General features: G+C 39.4%; 1 protein-coding gene across 2 annotated transcripts in view; it reads left to right on the forward strand.

The window, feature by feature from the left end:
* Positions 1-682: 682 nt before the first annotated feature.
* Positions 683-15,089, forward strand: part of DENND4C (DENN domain containing 4C) — a 71,122-nt gene continuing 56,715 nt past the window's right edge. For both annotated transcript variants that reach the window (XM_034410504.3, XM_034410505.3), the window contains exon 1: positions 683-1,462. The gene's annotated coding sequence lies outside the window, so the exon portion shown is untranslated. The remainder of the gene's footprint in view (positions 1,463-15,089) is intronic.

A 15,089-nucleotide genomic window follows, 5' to 3' on the forward strand; every position in this document is an offset into this window, starting at 1 on the left:
ACTAGTATTTTGGACTGTTTTCACAGTTAATAATTTACAGTCACCAAAATGTTCTCCTGAGTTGTTGAGGATATGAAGATGTTTTGGCAATGATTTTATTAATAAATTACGGACCTTTTCAATTGGAATAGTGTACAGCTTGCACCATGATGATCTGCAATGCAATCTTAAAACCTTGTTTCCACTAAAGAAAAAGCCTGTGGAAAGAGACCCCAAGCAATGAAACATAAAGGATTTGGAATTATTTTGGAATAACAGTATCATTCTGAGTCAGTAATTCTTAAACTTATTTTCTTGTCAAGGCTCCTTCCCATTTTTAAAAATTACAGAGGCCCCAAAAAGAGCTTTTGTTTATATGGGTTATATTTTCAATATTTACTTTATTGAAAATTAAAATTCACACATTCACTACTACTGGTCAAGATTATTTGAAGGGATTTTAATATGGTTTATTATTTTTCAAAATAGACTCGAATTTTGATTTTGGGGACCCTTGAAGTGATTTTGGAAGAATCCCTGGGGTTTGGGACCACTATTTAAGAAACACTGTTGTGAGTACAGGTAATCCTCAACCTAACAGGTAATCCTCAACCTAACAGTACATTTAGTGACAGTTCAAAGTTAGAAGGGCACTGAAAAAAAAAACGACTTACAACCTCCGCAGCATCCCCAATGATCATGCAATCGAATTCAGACGACTGGCAACTGGTTCATACTGACCGTTCCTCAACCTCACCTTTTGCCACCTTTGGACAAGCAAAGTCAACCGGGGGGTGGGACTGGACAGATTCACTTAACAACCCCGATTACTAGCTCATCAACTGCAGTGTTTTAATTCAACAATTGTGGCAAGAAACGGGGCAAAACTCTCTCAGCACCAGAAACGTTGAGCTCAACTGTGGTCGTAAATCGAGGACCACCGATAATCCTTGAGGCGCGGGGGAGGGAATCTCCCGTTTAGCCTCCAGGCTGTTCAACTTACTCGGAAGCCACACCGAATTCAGTTTCTCCTCTTCCCGTAAACGCCCTTAAAGATTGAACCCTAAACGTCGAAAAGCGGAATACCGCCAGGCGGCCGAGAAGAAAGGCTTCCGCCTCGAGGCCCGAGTCGAGCCCCGAGGCCACGCCGGCCCCCAACGGAAGGCCTCTACGCGCTGCTGCTTAGCGCCTCCTAGCGAAGCCCTTTTCGGCGGCGGGGGCGCCTCGCTTTTTTTCCCCGGTGCCGCCGTCACCGCCTCCTGGGCGGGCCCCGGATCCGCCTCCAGTTGCCCGCTGAAAGGAACATGGTGGCCGCTTCCTCCCTCCTAAACAGCAGCAGCGGCGGCGGCTCAGGCTCTCTTTGAGGGGGCCGGGAAGCTGCGAGCACGGCGTCGCCGAGTCAGCCAGGCCGCGGGGCGTCTGTGAGCTGAGGAAGCCGAGGGAGTCCGGTATTTGTCTGACGACTCCGCCAACGCCGCCACAGGTGCGTCGGGAGAAGGAGGTTGGAAGAGCTGACAGGAGGCGCCTTCGGCTTCCCGGGTGGCTGCCTTTCGCTTCCCCGTTTCCCTCTGCTTTTCCCTTTCACCCCCGCCTCAGGTTTGGGGACACCGGCTTCTGCAAGGGCGGGAAATGCCCGCTTGTGCAGGCGGGACGGTGCTCTTTCTCGAGCAAGTACGCACTTGGCCGCCTGTTCCTTCCTTCGCTTTCCCCCTCCCCGCCCCCGTCTCGCCTCGCCTTGTCCTCCCTCCGCCTTGAGCGCTGGGATGCAAGATCACGTTGAGAGAGCGCGAAGGGAGCGTGGTGCTGCCCCGCCGGGCTGCCCTCAAGGTGTCGGACAGGGCCGCTGGGAGGAGAAAAGCGGGAAATTATTTTTATTTTTTCTTTTTGCAACCGGGGTTCGGGGTGGTTTTGGACTCGGAGCGGCCTTTGGAAGCGAGGGGCATCCGGTGGCAGCCCTTCCGTGCCGAATGTGGGGAAGAGATTCGCCCCTTTTCTTTCCTCCCGCGAATGGCATTTGCTTCCCACGTGTCCTTTTTTTTTTTACCTGTGCAGAATTGTCTGTGGAGTTCACCTGCGGGTTAGGGTTAAGAAGGAGCCGGGAGAAAGGCCCGCGATATTGTTTTCTTCATCTCCTTCCTCTTGAAATTATTGATTTGAATTGATGCAACCGCGAAGGGATCAGAGGGGCCAGGCAAACTTGGGCTGAAACGAGATTGAAAATAGTTGGTGGTTCCACACGTTGTGGGCATCCAGCAGTTATTCTCGCATATTGTGTGAACCAGGCTAGGGAGAATCAAATGGCAGAAGGGCAGAGAAGCCGGGATTCCCTGGCTGCCTCCGAATCAATCCAGCTATAATGCAATTTATTTTGTGGCCGTAGTGTCTTGGGTGATGCTGTGAGTAAAAAGTTGAGTTTATCATCTGTAAGCTGCCCCATTGTCCTGCAGAGAAAATCCTCTCTCTGTGTATAAAATATATGTGTTGCGTTTGTGATGTAAGCTACAGTTTTGGGCTTTGTTTATGTGGAAGTGCTGTTTAACTTAGTTAGACTTGCTTCTGGGTAGATACGTGTAAAATTGGATTGTTATGAAGAATGGCTTAGGTGCTAAGTGGTTATGGCAACAGGGTAGCCTCTTGATTCTATGTAATCTATTCATTACTTTTGCATAGCTTTGGGGCAGGTGATAGCCAAACTGCCGTACACTGGACTTTCACATGGTCAACAAACTTCCCAAAAATAGTTGAGTATAGGTTTATTTTAAATTAGAAAATCATTTATAGCTTAATCTGAAATATTCATATAATTCCTGTTTAAAGCTCACTATACGTAAGTCATTTATTTTCTCCTTAATGTTACTTCCTCAGAAGGTCCTGATTTCCTTAATGCCCAGGAGACAATTAGTTAACCCCCTAAATGCTAGCATTAAAGATACCAACACTTGGAATTGACTTAAAATTGTTGTCTCTTTTTATCTTATCTGCAGTTTTGACTTCCTTTTTCCTCTTTTTGACTCTTAAGTGATTCATTTGAATTCCACAGTAATAGGATTTTGTGGAAGAAATCTTGAATACTGTTTTCTAAGAAACAGAAAAGTAAGCCAGTTAGTATGAAATATGATGTATCTGTGGGGTCACCTAATGAATATGTTAATAGTTTAACAAATATGATTGAAGTTGCATAAATAGTCCTCAGAAATGTTGCTTTAAATTTATCCTTAATGCGTAGAGTATCTGGGTGACAGTATTAAGATCTGATTCAAGTGTCATGCTAATCTACTGTAGATATATGTAGTGCACTTGAATGGATTAATATAATTTGCTAAACAAAATCGGCAAATTGTATTTTGACTTATAGTTTCCTTACTGATCACTTTAACCCAAGCTGATTATATTGGGTCTATTTATTTTCAGTATATCTTTAATGATGGGGTGTTAGATAACAAGGTATTGAACATGGTTTTAAACATGCATTGAATTGCAATAAAATTGTTGCCTGTTTTGTTCTGTAATGCCTGATGTTTTCAGTGAAAATGCTTACTTTTAGCTAAATCTGCCATTTTCTTCTATATGTAACTTTGAAATAATTTTTTATAGAATCTGTTGCTTTTGTTGTTGAAAGAAACAATCATAAACATTATATGGAAAAATAGTTCAGTAGGTGTTTAGTTATTGTGCATAGATGTAAGTTGTTATTTTAAATATCCAATATTTTTTTCAAGCTAATTCTATTCCACTGATACATTGCTGGATGTGTTAATAATGATTTATAAGTGATATTTTTCTAAGCTTTAATAACAGGGCAATACATATATATTCTGAATTTTGTTACTGAATAGCCTTTGTGTGGTTGTTCCTGGTCTACCAAATATTATTCAAGATGAGCTTTAAAAATGTTTCTCACAACTACATTTTAAAAGACATAAAGGAAGGCTATATCAGGGGTAAGAAACGGAGACCCAAAAGTAAACAGTTATTTTTTTTATGATCATAAATTTAAAAAAATTCAGATTACAGCATTTTCATGTGGTATCTCACAGGATTCAAGCTAAAGATCTTGCAAAATCTTGGGAGCAAAGGACTCTAAAATCTAACAATAATACATTACTTGAAATAATGTAAGAATTCAAATTTTCTTCAATAGTTGCATTGTATTCTTTTTTAAGATTTCTATTGGCTGGCCTATGAGTTGCCATTAAAAATACAAGGAAAGATATAATAAATAAACATGTAGTTTAAGAATATAATTGAAGTTTGTTATTACAAAATACAGAGTTGATCATGCACAATAATGCACATAACTATGGGGTTTGTTCCCAGTGATCACACCAGCTCTTCATTTTGTGCAATTATATATTTCATCCTATAGAAAGCGGGTTGCAGACCATGTCTCCTTTTTAGTATAATAAGCATACAAGTAATGATAACTCTTTCTCCTTAGCTATCCTCTGATGTCAGCAGTTAGGGAAAAGCACTTGGAGAAACTACTCTGTAGCATCTTTATCTATTAAAACCAGACAGCCAATGTGAGGCAATAGTTAATCTATTAGAATAGGAATGGAAAAACTCATTTTTGCTTCACCTTCAGTCTTGAAAAATCCCTGAATGACCTTGGGACAGTCACTCTCTTTTAAGATTATTGTTGTGAGAAAACAAGAAGAGGAGAAAACAGTAAGACTTGATTTCTGAATGAAAGACAAGATATAAATCTAATAAGCAAGCTAGTAAATTTTCATTTCTTTCACCAATTGGATTGGTATTGTTCTGTTATAAAGTAAAAAAGAAATTGCTGCCACCATATAATGGTTACTAAATTTCTTTGTGACTAAACCTAATCTCAGGAATTCCCCAAGATCTGTATGGCCCCAACTCTGCTGTCTTCCAAGAGTACTTTAGAGACCTAGCTCTCCCACAGGCACTGGGTTGGCATGTTATGTGAAATAGGAGGAAGGTGGGTTGATAAATTCAGTGCCTTGCCATTCAAAGATTTGTAAAAATAATAAAGCTGGGGAATAAATAAATACATAAATAAATAACCTACCACTGAGATGGTTTAATTATTATGTTTGACAACACAATTTTTACTATCTTTTAATTGACTATATTGTTTTAACTTGCTGTAAACTGCCCAAAGCTATAAATGTAAATGGGTGACTTTGTAATTGGCATCATAAATATAAATTCAAAAATATTATTAATCTATTAATAAGAGTTATGCTGGTGAATTCCTGATGGTAAGGACCTATATTTATTTCCTTCCTTCCTTCCTTCCTTCCTTCCTTCCTTCCTTCCTTCCTTCCTTCCTTCCTTCCTGTGAACGAATGATCTGGGCTTCTGGCTGCCCAAACCTCTGAGCAACTTGTATCAACAGTAACAAGAATTAATATATAACACCACATAGCAACAATATCCACTAAGTGTCATTCAATAGGATTAGGCTAATGAACAGCAACCCCAAATATATTTTGGAGCAGCCTTTTTTCTGAATTACTTGGAACTGCAACACGGAGGGGTCAGTGCAGAGGTCCGGAGAATAACTGTTCAACAGAAAGGAAGTCATTACTGAGAAGGCTAGACTGTGGTGTCAATGTAAATGGCACTTTCCTCAGTGTTGGATCCTTAAGCTTTTTCTCTCAGACAGATTTAGACAGATTCAATTGAGAGAAGCTATCTAGATTTGGAACTTAAAAGGGCTTTAAAATTAGCACCTGGACTTGCACCAGAAGCTAATTGGTACCCAGTACAGCTCATATAGCAATATGTTACACAGACAAGCCTAGGAATAGCAATAGCATTTAGACTTATATACTGCTTTAAAGTTCTTTACAGCCCTCTCTAAGCGGTTTACAGAGTCAGCATATTGCCCCCAACAATTTGGGTCCTAATTTTACTCACCTCAGAAGGATGGAAGGCTGAGTCAACCTTGAGCCTGGTGAGATTTGAATTGTCAAATTGCAGGCAGCAGGCAAGCAGCAGAAGTAGCCTGCAGTACTGCACTCTAACCACTGTGCCACCTCTGCTCTTGAATGCTTTTAGTATCTGGCTTGCTATATGCTACATACCAGCTGCAGCTTTTGGATGGTATTCAAGAACAGTCCCACTTAGGCAATTTGCTATAATCCACCTCTGAGGAAAGAAGTATTTGAATGACTCTACATAATGTCTCCTGACCTAGGAATGGCTGAAATTGATGCACAAGATATATAGTAATTGGGCAAAAATTCTCTATCACATCCTCTATCTGCTCTTCAAGCAAGAGTCATTAGTCCAGGATGACCTCTAGTTTGCAAGCTTTGGGGGACCCTATCCAGAACTAAAGAGGGATTGCATATCTACATTCAGTTGGCCTTTGGATCTGCATCCACTTGATTTTACTAGGATTCAGCATGAATCTGTTCTTTCCCATCCAGACCGTAATAGCCCTCAGCTATCTATCCTCTATCTCAAGGGGGTCAAACTGGCAGCCTGTGAGCCAGATGCGTCATGCACAGGCCACACCCACCCCAGCTCCATGAATGGGAAAATAGTCATGAAACGTCACGTGACAGCAATGTGATGCAGTGAATTTGACATCTGTGCTCTATCTCCTTTTTGATTTTGGGTAAAGGTATTTAACAGGCTGTCTGCAAATTAATGATAACATGAGGCCATGCTGTCATTTTGCTTTTTCTAATGGCTTCATATAATTATTAAACAGGAGGGTAGAAGGCCAGTCCCCGCAATACCCCACATTACAGCAACTGAGAATTTGGCCCCTACCTCTACCTCCCAGCTGGAATCAGTAAAGAGAAAAAACACTGTAACACACTACTGCCCTGTGCTCCCAATCTTCACTCCCAATCTGTAACAATAGCAAGGTTAATGGTATCAAGGCTGCCAAGAAATCCAGTCATACATCCTGGTCCTGCCATTGATTATCAGACATTCAGTGTGGTTTATTGAACTAATAGGGGGAAAAACACACATACTGTTTTCTTGTCATTAACCCTATTACTTTTCCTCCATGTATGCTGCCATCTTACTCTGTCCTATAACCCAACCCTGTACTCATGTAAGCTATATAGAACTTAAATTTATAATTAAAAATGTAATATAATACTAAAGTGTGTCAGAATAGACGATGCATATGTGAGCCCAAAAAACTATATTCTACTAGTTAAGTATTGTTGCGCTATAATTCTTGTTAGAACTTGTAATGGAATATTGCTGAAAGTAGCCAGTTCTGTGTATGTTGATGTTGTTTTATTGACATATTTTATGATATACCATTTTGTTGCAACTTAAGCAGTTGTAATGTTTAGTTTGGCATTTGCCAATGTAAATACACACACAGACATGTTATGAGTTCTACAATCCATTAAGTTGAGATCTTTGTTGAAATAATTCCTTTTGCAATTAATATATTGCATTATATTACAAATATGCATTTGCTGAACTTGAAATTTAGTTTCAACAATCATGGAGCTAACATTTGTAGAAGAAATAGATTTTTAATAGTTTGTAATTAATGACAAGAGAAAGAATCTTTCAGTATTAGTAGAAAAACGGCTTAGTGAATTTTTTCCCCCTCAACGTAAGGTCTTCTATATAAGATTAAAAATTCTAGAATGATTACTGAAATTACCCAACATCTTTACAAAATGTCAGATTGGGAAATGCTACTTAGGACAGTAACATTAAATATAATGTCCTGTTCCTCCTCTGTTCTTTTTTTTTTTTTAAGAACATGTAGAGTTGTGTACACATTTAGGTTATAAAATCATGTGAACAGTTGAGAAAGTACATGTTTGGATTTCTTTAGGACAATTTGTAAGGCAGAGTTGATATTATTTGCCTTTATCTTTGTATTACTATGATCCTTTGTATTTAAAAAGTAGTGTTTTATCCTATTGTTTATTTTATTCTGTTGAAAATGCCAGTAAGTGGCATGCTTTGAAAAATATTTCATATATATCCCATATCTTTAAAAATGTTATGAATCAAAACTATATAATATTTATCTAGCATGATTTGTACATATTTCTAAAATAAACCTATAATGTAACACATGAGCTGTGGGCTATTTATTTATATTTTGGATGATAGATAACTGGTTTCAACATTGCTATCACTATTTTTTTTACTAAAAATCTAGTGGAATTATTCCTCAAAGGCTGGAGCAAATATGAATACAACCTGATATGAATACAACCTCTCACAATCAGAAAATTCATGATTATTGCAAATTTGGATCTCTCTGTATCTATCTATCTATCTATCTATCTATCTATCTATCTATCTATCTATCTATCTATCTATTTGATTTATATACCGCCCTATTCCCGAAGGACTCAGGGCGGTGAACAGCCAAAACAGTAAAAATATATAAATACAAAATTTAAAAACAGAATAAAATCGAATTAGACAATTTGGCCCAGACAGATTAAAACACCCCAATCATTTAAAAACTGATTAAAATTTACATAATTAAAAAAGAGGGAAAAGATTAGGCCAGGCCCGCCTGATGGAATAAAAAGGTCTTGAGAGCGCGGCGGAAGGTGCGCAGATCCGGGATCCTCCGTATCTCCGGGGGTAGCTTCCATTGTCTGGTTCTTGTCTTATCCTTAGGTGCTATGGAAAATAAACCCACAATTTATACCTTATGATATTCTTTCATGTATTGGAAGACTGCAATCATGCCTGCTCTTAGCTTTCTATTCTTTAGATAAACATGCTAAAGTTCCTCTAACTGCTCTTTGTAGAATTTAGCCACTGCCTGCTTACCATTCCTATTGCTTTTCTCTGCACTCCTTCCAGTTTTTATATTGTGGCAACCAGAACTGGACATGGTATTCCAGGTGCGCTCATACCACTGCAGCTATCAGTTCCTATGGCCTTGCCATTAAAGATGATCCTCATTTAACAATAGTAATTGGGACCTTCAACTATGTTGCCAAGTGATGTTGTGATAAAGTGTGATATGATGGTAGTTGTGGCAGTTCCAATTTCCATGGTTAAGTGAACTCTGTGTGGCCATAACTGTGATGTCACATGATCACCATTTGCAACTTCTGCCTGCTTCCCCATTGACTTTGCTCGTCCGAAGGCAGCAGTGGAGAGTCAAAAGGCAGTGAGGGAGTTGTTAACAAGCTTTCTAAAAAACATTTTAAATATATAACTTATTTGTCCCTTTTTTGTAAATTAGAAGAATGCCGTTATTGAAAATGACTTTTCTTCTACTGAACAAATTTCTTATATTCTGTCTTCAAAATATGATAATTATTCCTGCTGCTCTTCACTGAAACTATATTAATTGCTGACTACTGTGTTCTTCCAGTTTAGCTTCAGATCCTGGAGAAGAAACTAGAACATATATTTTTCTGGCTAAATTGATGTTTGACATAATTCGTAAATTATGACATTTTCTTACATGCATTCATATAGGCCAGAGGTGTCAAACTCTATTTCATTGAGGGCCGCATCAGGGTCGTGTTTGACCTAGAGTGGCAGGGTGGATATGGGTAGCGTGGGCATGGCCAGCTCAACGTCACTCATGTTGAGGGCGCCCGTGGTGGCCCGAGTGCTCTGCCAGTGAAAACAGAGTTGAGGAGGGCTGCATGTGGCCATCCCAAGCTGCGTTTTCGGTGGCAGAAGACTGCAGGAGGCTGTCGCAGCCAAAAACATCTCGCACGTATTGGTCTTGAGCTCTGTTTTCACTGGCAGAGGTACCAGTGGTCCTTCGCTGTTTCCAGGGTGGCCCACGGACCTAACCACCCCATGGGCCAGATCCGGCCTGCGGGTCTTGAGTTTGACACTTCTGATTTAGGCGCATTAGAAATGTTTCAGCAGTTTCTACTCTTATGCCTAATCCAGTAATTCTCACACTGTGGCACAATGGAATAGTTAATGGACAGCAACAAATAAATTACAGTCCTTCTAACAGTTCATTTAGTGACCAAAGTTACAACAGCACTGGAAGAAGTGACTTATGACCATTATTCATGCTTACAACCATTGCAGCATTCGCATGGTCACGTGATCAGAATTCAAATTCTTGGCAACTGACTCATATTTATGATGGTTGCAGTGTCCCAGGGTCTTTGCGACTTTCTGACAAGCAAAGTCAATGGAGAAGCCTGATTCACTTAACAACAATGTTACTAACTTAAGAACTGCAGTTATTCACTTAATAACTGTGGCAAAAAAAGTCATACAATGAGGCAAAACTCACTTAACAATTGAGCTCAGTTGAGGTCATAAGTTGAGGACTACCTATAAATGCTTCTCTGAAACTAAAATATTATCGGTAGAGCTGTTGACCAAATCTGTTTGCCTTCTTCCAGTTAATTGCTCTGGCCTCTCTTGCTTTCATTTAAGATCGTTGGGAATAACAGTTTTGCATCTTCATTTCTGATGCAGAAGTGCAGCAGAATTAATTGCTCTTTATTTAAACATACTGTATATTTGAGCATATCTCTTTTAGTCAGGTAGTATGGTAAAATTATGACCGCATAGAAATATAGGGGAGAGAGTGTATGTTTGGGTATTGGGTAGAACCGTTACTCTAGGGGACATTTAAGTAAAATTTTAATGTAATTTCTTTCCAGGAAAAATGAGTGCTTTAGATTTTATTAATGGCAGTTGATAATGTTTTTTTTAATGTGAAAAATTTTCTGTTCCTAGGAGGCTGGGAAATGAATAGGAAAATGGGCGGATGAATTGACGAAACAGGTTATTTCGTAGCAATCATGAACAAATGGGACTTCGCTTGAAGGAAATGAGAGCAGATTGAAGCCAAACAAAACAAGAACCAAGTCAGGTGATAGTGTAGGAGTCAGCTCTTTCTTTCTTTGTTTTTGTTTTGCAAGGTAGACTTTTCAGATTCATCAGGTTATTCATAGTGACTCATTCTGCAACTTTTTAAGAATTATATGGACCAATTTACAGTATAATGTCAACATCACAAAATAATCTAGCTCAAATGTCAAGTATTGTGACTGCTAAGAGTTAACAGTGTTTTGACATAATCAGAAACTGGCAGTCATGTAAATAAAGGTTGTTAAGCATACGGCATGTAATTTAGAACAATAAATCATTAAAGCCAATATTGATTTATGTAGGTCTCAGAGTTAAAAGTATACTTGGAACCCTTTTTGTTATTATAAGTAATATTTTTTTTTAAAATTAAGATTTTTTGAATGGATTATATGGTAAATTATAATTTAACAAACTTGGTGTCTTATTTTTGATTTAGCATCTTAAAATCGCTTCTTTGGTAATTTATTTATACCTATTTATTATAGTTACTCCAGGTACTTCGATCAAACATATTAAAGAGCATATAACTGAGGAAGTATATTTTCTTTCATTATATAGCTCTGGACATTTTTAAAACTAATTAAATGAGGCAGTGTGATTTCTCTACATTTAGAATATTGGGTATAATTTAGAATCTTTACTTCAGAAAGCATACACAGTAGGAAAACTCACAGAAAAGGACAATTATTTTTTTCCATTTCATTCATAACCAGCAGAAAGAAAGATACAATACAATAAAATGGCCGATATATATATATATCTATATCAATCATAAATATAAATAAAATACAACATGACATTAAATTATTAACAGTAAATCTGTAAAACTAAGTCTGTTATTTAAATTCATGAAAAATTAAAAATATAAAATATAATTATTGTTTCACAGTAATGCAATGAAATAGCAGACTAAATGTGGCCTGTGCTGTCTGGTCAGTCTAAAATCCTTTAGATCATCTTCTTTATTCTCACAAACAATTAAACAGTTACTCCCTTTTGGATTCTGCAGGCCATAAAGCATTATTTAGAGACATTAAAGGAGATCAGTTTGATCAGACAACACACACTGAAGATAAAAATAGCCTGGTTGTCCCATGCTATTTATTAGTAGGGTTATTTACACATATAAACAGCCTTATAAAAGGTGCAATGTTAAGAAAAATACTAGTGGTAGTCTCAATATTACCTATTAGCTTAATAATTGAGCATTAAGTTGATCAGCTATTATGTTTATTTATTTATTTATTTAATCTAATTTTTATGCCGCCCTTCTCCCGAAGGACTCAGGGCGGTGCACAGCCCAAAAATAAAACAAACACATATATAAAATTTAAAAGCAATTTAAAAAACATATTAAATAATGGCCCCGACATCATTAAAAAAATAAAATAAAAGCAACCTGTCAAAATTAATGTTTAGGCCAGCCCACCTTGTTGGAACAATAACGTCTTGAGGGCATGGCGAAAGGTGTGTAGGTCAGGGATCATCCGTATCTCCGGGGGCAATTCATTCCAGAGGGCGAATGCCCCCACAGAGAAGGCTCTCCCCCTGGGGGTCGCCAGTCGACATTGTTTGACCGACGGCACCCTGAGGAGTCCCTCTCTGTGGGAGCGTACTGGCCAGTGGGAGGCTATCGGTAGCAGAAGGTGATCTCGTAAGTACCCAGGTCCTAAGCCATGGAGCGCTCTAAAGATGGTAACCAACACCTTGAATCGCACCCGGAAGACCACCGGGAGCCAGTGCAGCTCGCGCAGGAGAGGTGTTACATGGGAGCACTGTGTCGCTCCCATAATCACCCGCGCGGCCGCATTCTGGACCAGTTGGAGCCTCCGGGTGCGATTCAAGGGAAGCTCCATGTAGAGACCATTACAGTAGTCCAGACGGGAAGTGACGAGGGCATGAGTGACCGTGGGCAAGGAGTCCCGATTCAGAAAGGGACGCAACTGGTGAATCAGGCGAACCTGATAAAAAGCCCCCCTGGCCACAGCCCTCACATGATCTTCTAGAGACAGCCGCGCATCCAGGAGGACACCCAAGTTGCGAGCCCTCTCTGAGGGGGCCAAAATCTCACCCCCAATAGTCAGCGATGGAACCAGCTGGCTATAACGGGACGCCGGAAACCACAGCCACTCGGTCTTGGAGGGGTTGAGTCTGAGCCTTTTTCTCCCCATCCAGATCCGCACAGCCTCCAGGCACCAGGACATCACGGCAAGGGCATCATTGGGTTAGTCTGGGGTAGAGATGTATAGCTGAGTATCATCAGAGTACTGATGGAACTTCACCCCAAAACCACGGATGATCTCACCCAGCAGCTTCACATAAATGTTGAACAGAAGGGGCGAGAGGACCGACCCTTGCAGCACCCCACAAACAAGGTGCCTCGAGGTCGACCTCTGCCCTCCTGCCAACACAGACTGTGTGCAGTCAGAGAGGAAGGAGGAGAACAGGGTTGTGGAGTCGGGAGATAAATGTTTCGACTCCGACTCCTCAGTTTTTTGTGCTTCCGACTCCAACTCCAGGTACCCAAAATTTACTCCGACTCCGACTTCTCGACTCCGACTCCAACTCCACAACCCCTGTCCCGAGCCCTCCAGAGATCATCAACCAATGCGACCAATGCCGTTTCCGTGCTGTACCCAGGCCTGAAGCCGGACTGGTACGGATCTAGATAGACAGCTTCATCCAGGTACCAGGGAAGTTGTCACGCCACCACATTCTCAATAACCTTCGCCACAAAGCAAAGGTTGGAGACTGGACGATAGATGTTGTTAGGAATCTTCTTTCTTTTGTACTGTTTTTTGTACTGTAGTAAGTCTTTGGTAGTGATTAGATCTGGACTAATCACAGGGTTAGGTCTTAGCAGTGCCCTTTTTGCCAATGAGTAATCTGAACTGAACAAGGTTTGGAGTAGCCTATCCCATGGGCCCCCAACCTTTTGGGCACCAGGGACTGGTTAAGTGGAGAGAGGTTTTTCCGTGGACCAGAGGGGGCATGGTTTCGTGTGCTGCTTGCACACGGTGGATGGGTCTTCGCTTGTTTGCGCAGCCCAGTTTTTGGCATGCTATGGACCAGTGCCATTCCACGGACCAGGGATTGGAGACCCCTAGCCTATCCTATTCCTGAATTTATGGAATATTACATTTCTTAACATTGTTTGTAACAGCAACAAACATTTAATGTAGTTTACTAGAACAAATCCATCTGAATCTCATTCTATAATGACAAGCAATTAAAATGATTACACGTTGGGAACAATTTTTTTAAGTGGAAAAGATACGACATTAGATACTGCTTCATAGGAAAGAAAATGTAATTGATAGGTTGAGATATGATAGGGATTTATATAATTATATGTTATGTAGAAAAAGAGGAAGGGGTAAATGTCTTTCTCCATTCAAATTCCAAGTCACCGGATGAAGCTGAATTGGGAGATATTCAGGACAGCAAGAATTGTTTCATGTAGTATACATTGAAATTGTGAAAGTATTATTTTAATATATACTAATGGCAAGGAATTTAGAATTGGATGAAATAAATTCATGGAGGGTGTAGATTATCAGAACAGAACCGGAACAAAATAACAGAGTTGGAAGGGATCTTGGAGATCTTCTAGTCCAACATTAATGGTTGCTAATGGCAATATAACACTGTATGATCAGAGGAAACATTCCTCTGGATGCTCATTGCTGGACATAATTGTGCTCATATTTTCTCTTTCAAATTTCCCATTGGCATCTGGTTGTTCTGTGGGAACAGAATATTGGATTAGATAGCTGGAGCCAGCATGACTCTTCTTAGGATAATATTATGAACTCTTATGGAGAACAAGGATTTCCCCTCCTAAAATTAGACTGAGAATATCAAGTTTACAGTCTATTTTTATTATATTATGTTACAGAGAAATTTTATGCTAGGATTTGAAAAGATTCAAAGTGAATGATGCGTGTGCAGCTATCCTATATCACATCTTATACTTTATTTCCTTTTAAATAATTGATATTTGAGTTTGAATTCATCACTGTAGTTTAATATGACCAGTATAGCTTTGCTGTTAAAAAAATCATTCTCATCATGTTTTTGACTGTTTATCATATAACAGTCAAGAGCATATGGTAAGAATGATTTCTTTAAACTATCTGGTACTTGATAAGGGTCTTTTTTAGATACAAGAAGAAACAGTTTTAAGATGATTTGCTGTTATGTCTTACTGCTTTGCTAGTATATTCTCCTTTTTTAAAAATGGATATTTTGGTGACAGTTTTATACCAAAGGACTGTATGGTGCTTTGGATCTGATTTTTAAAAAATGCTGGAGCA

The sequence above is a fragment of the Pantherophis guttatus genome, chromosome 2, assembly GCF_059756535.1.
Source record: "Pantherophis guttatus breed Tessera chromosome 2, ASM5975653v1, whole genome shotgun sequence".
In the NCBI taxonomy this organism is placed as follows: domain Eukaryota; kingdom Metazoa; phylum Chordata; class Lepidosauria; order Squamata; family Colubridae; genus Pantherophis; species Pantherophis guttatus.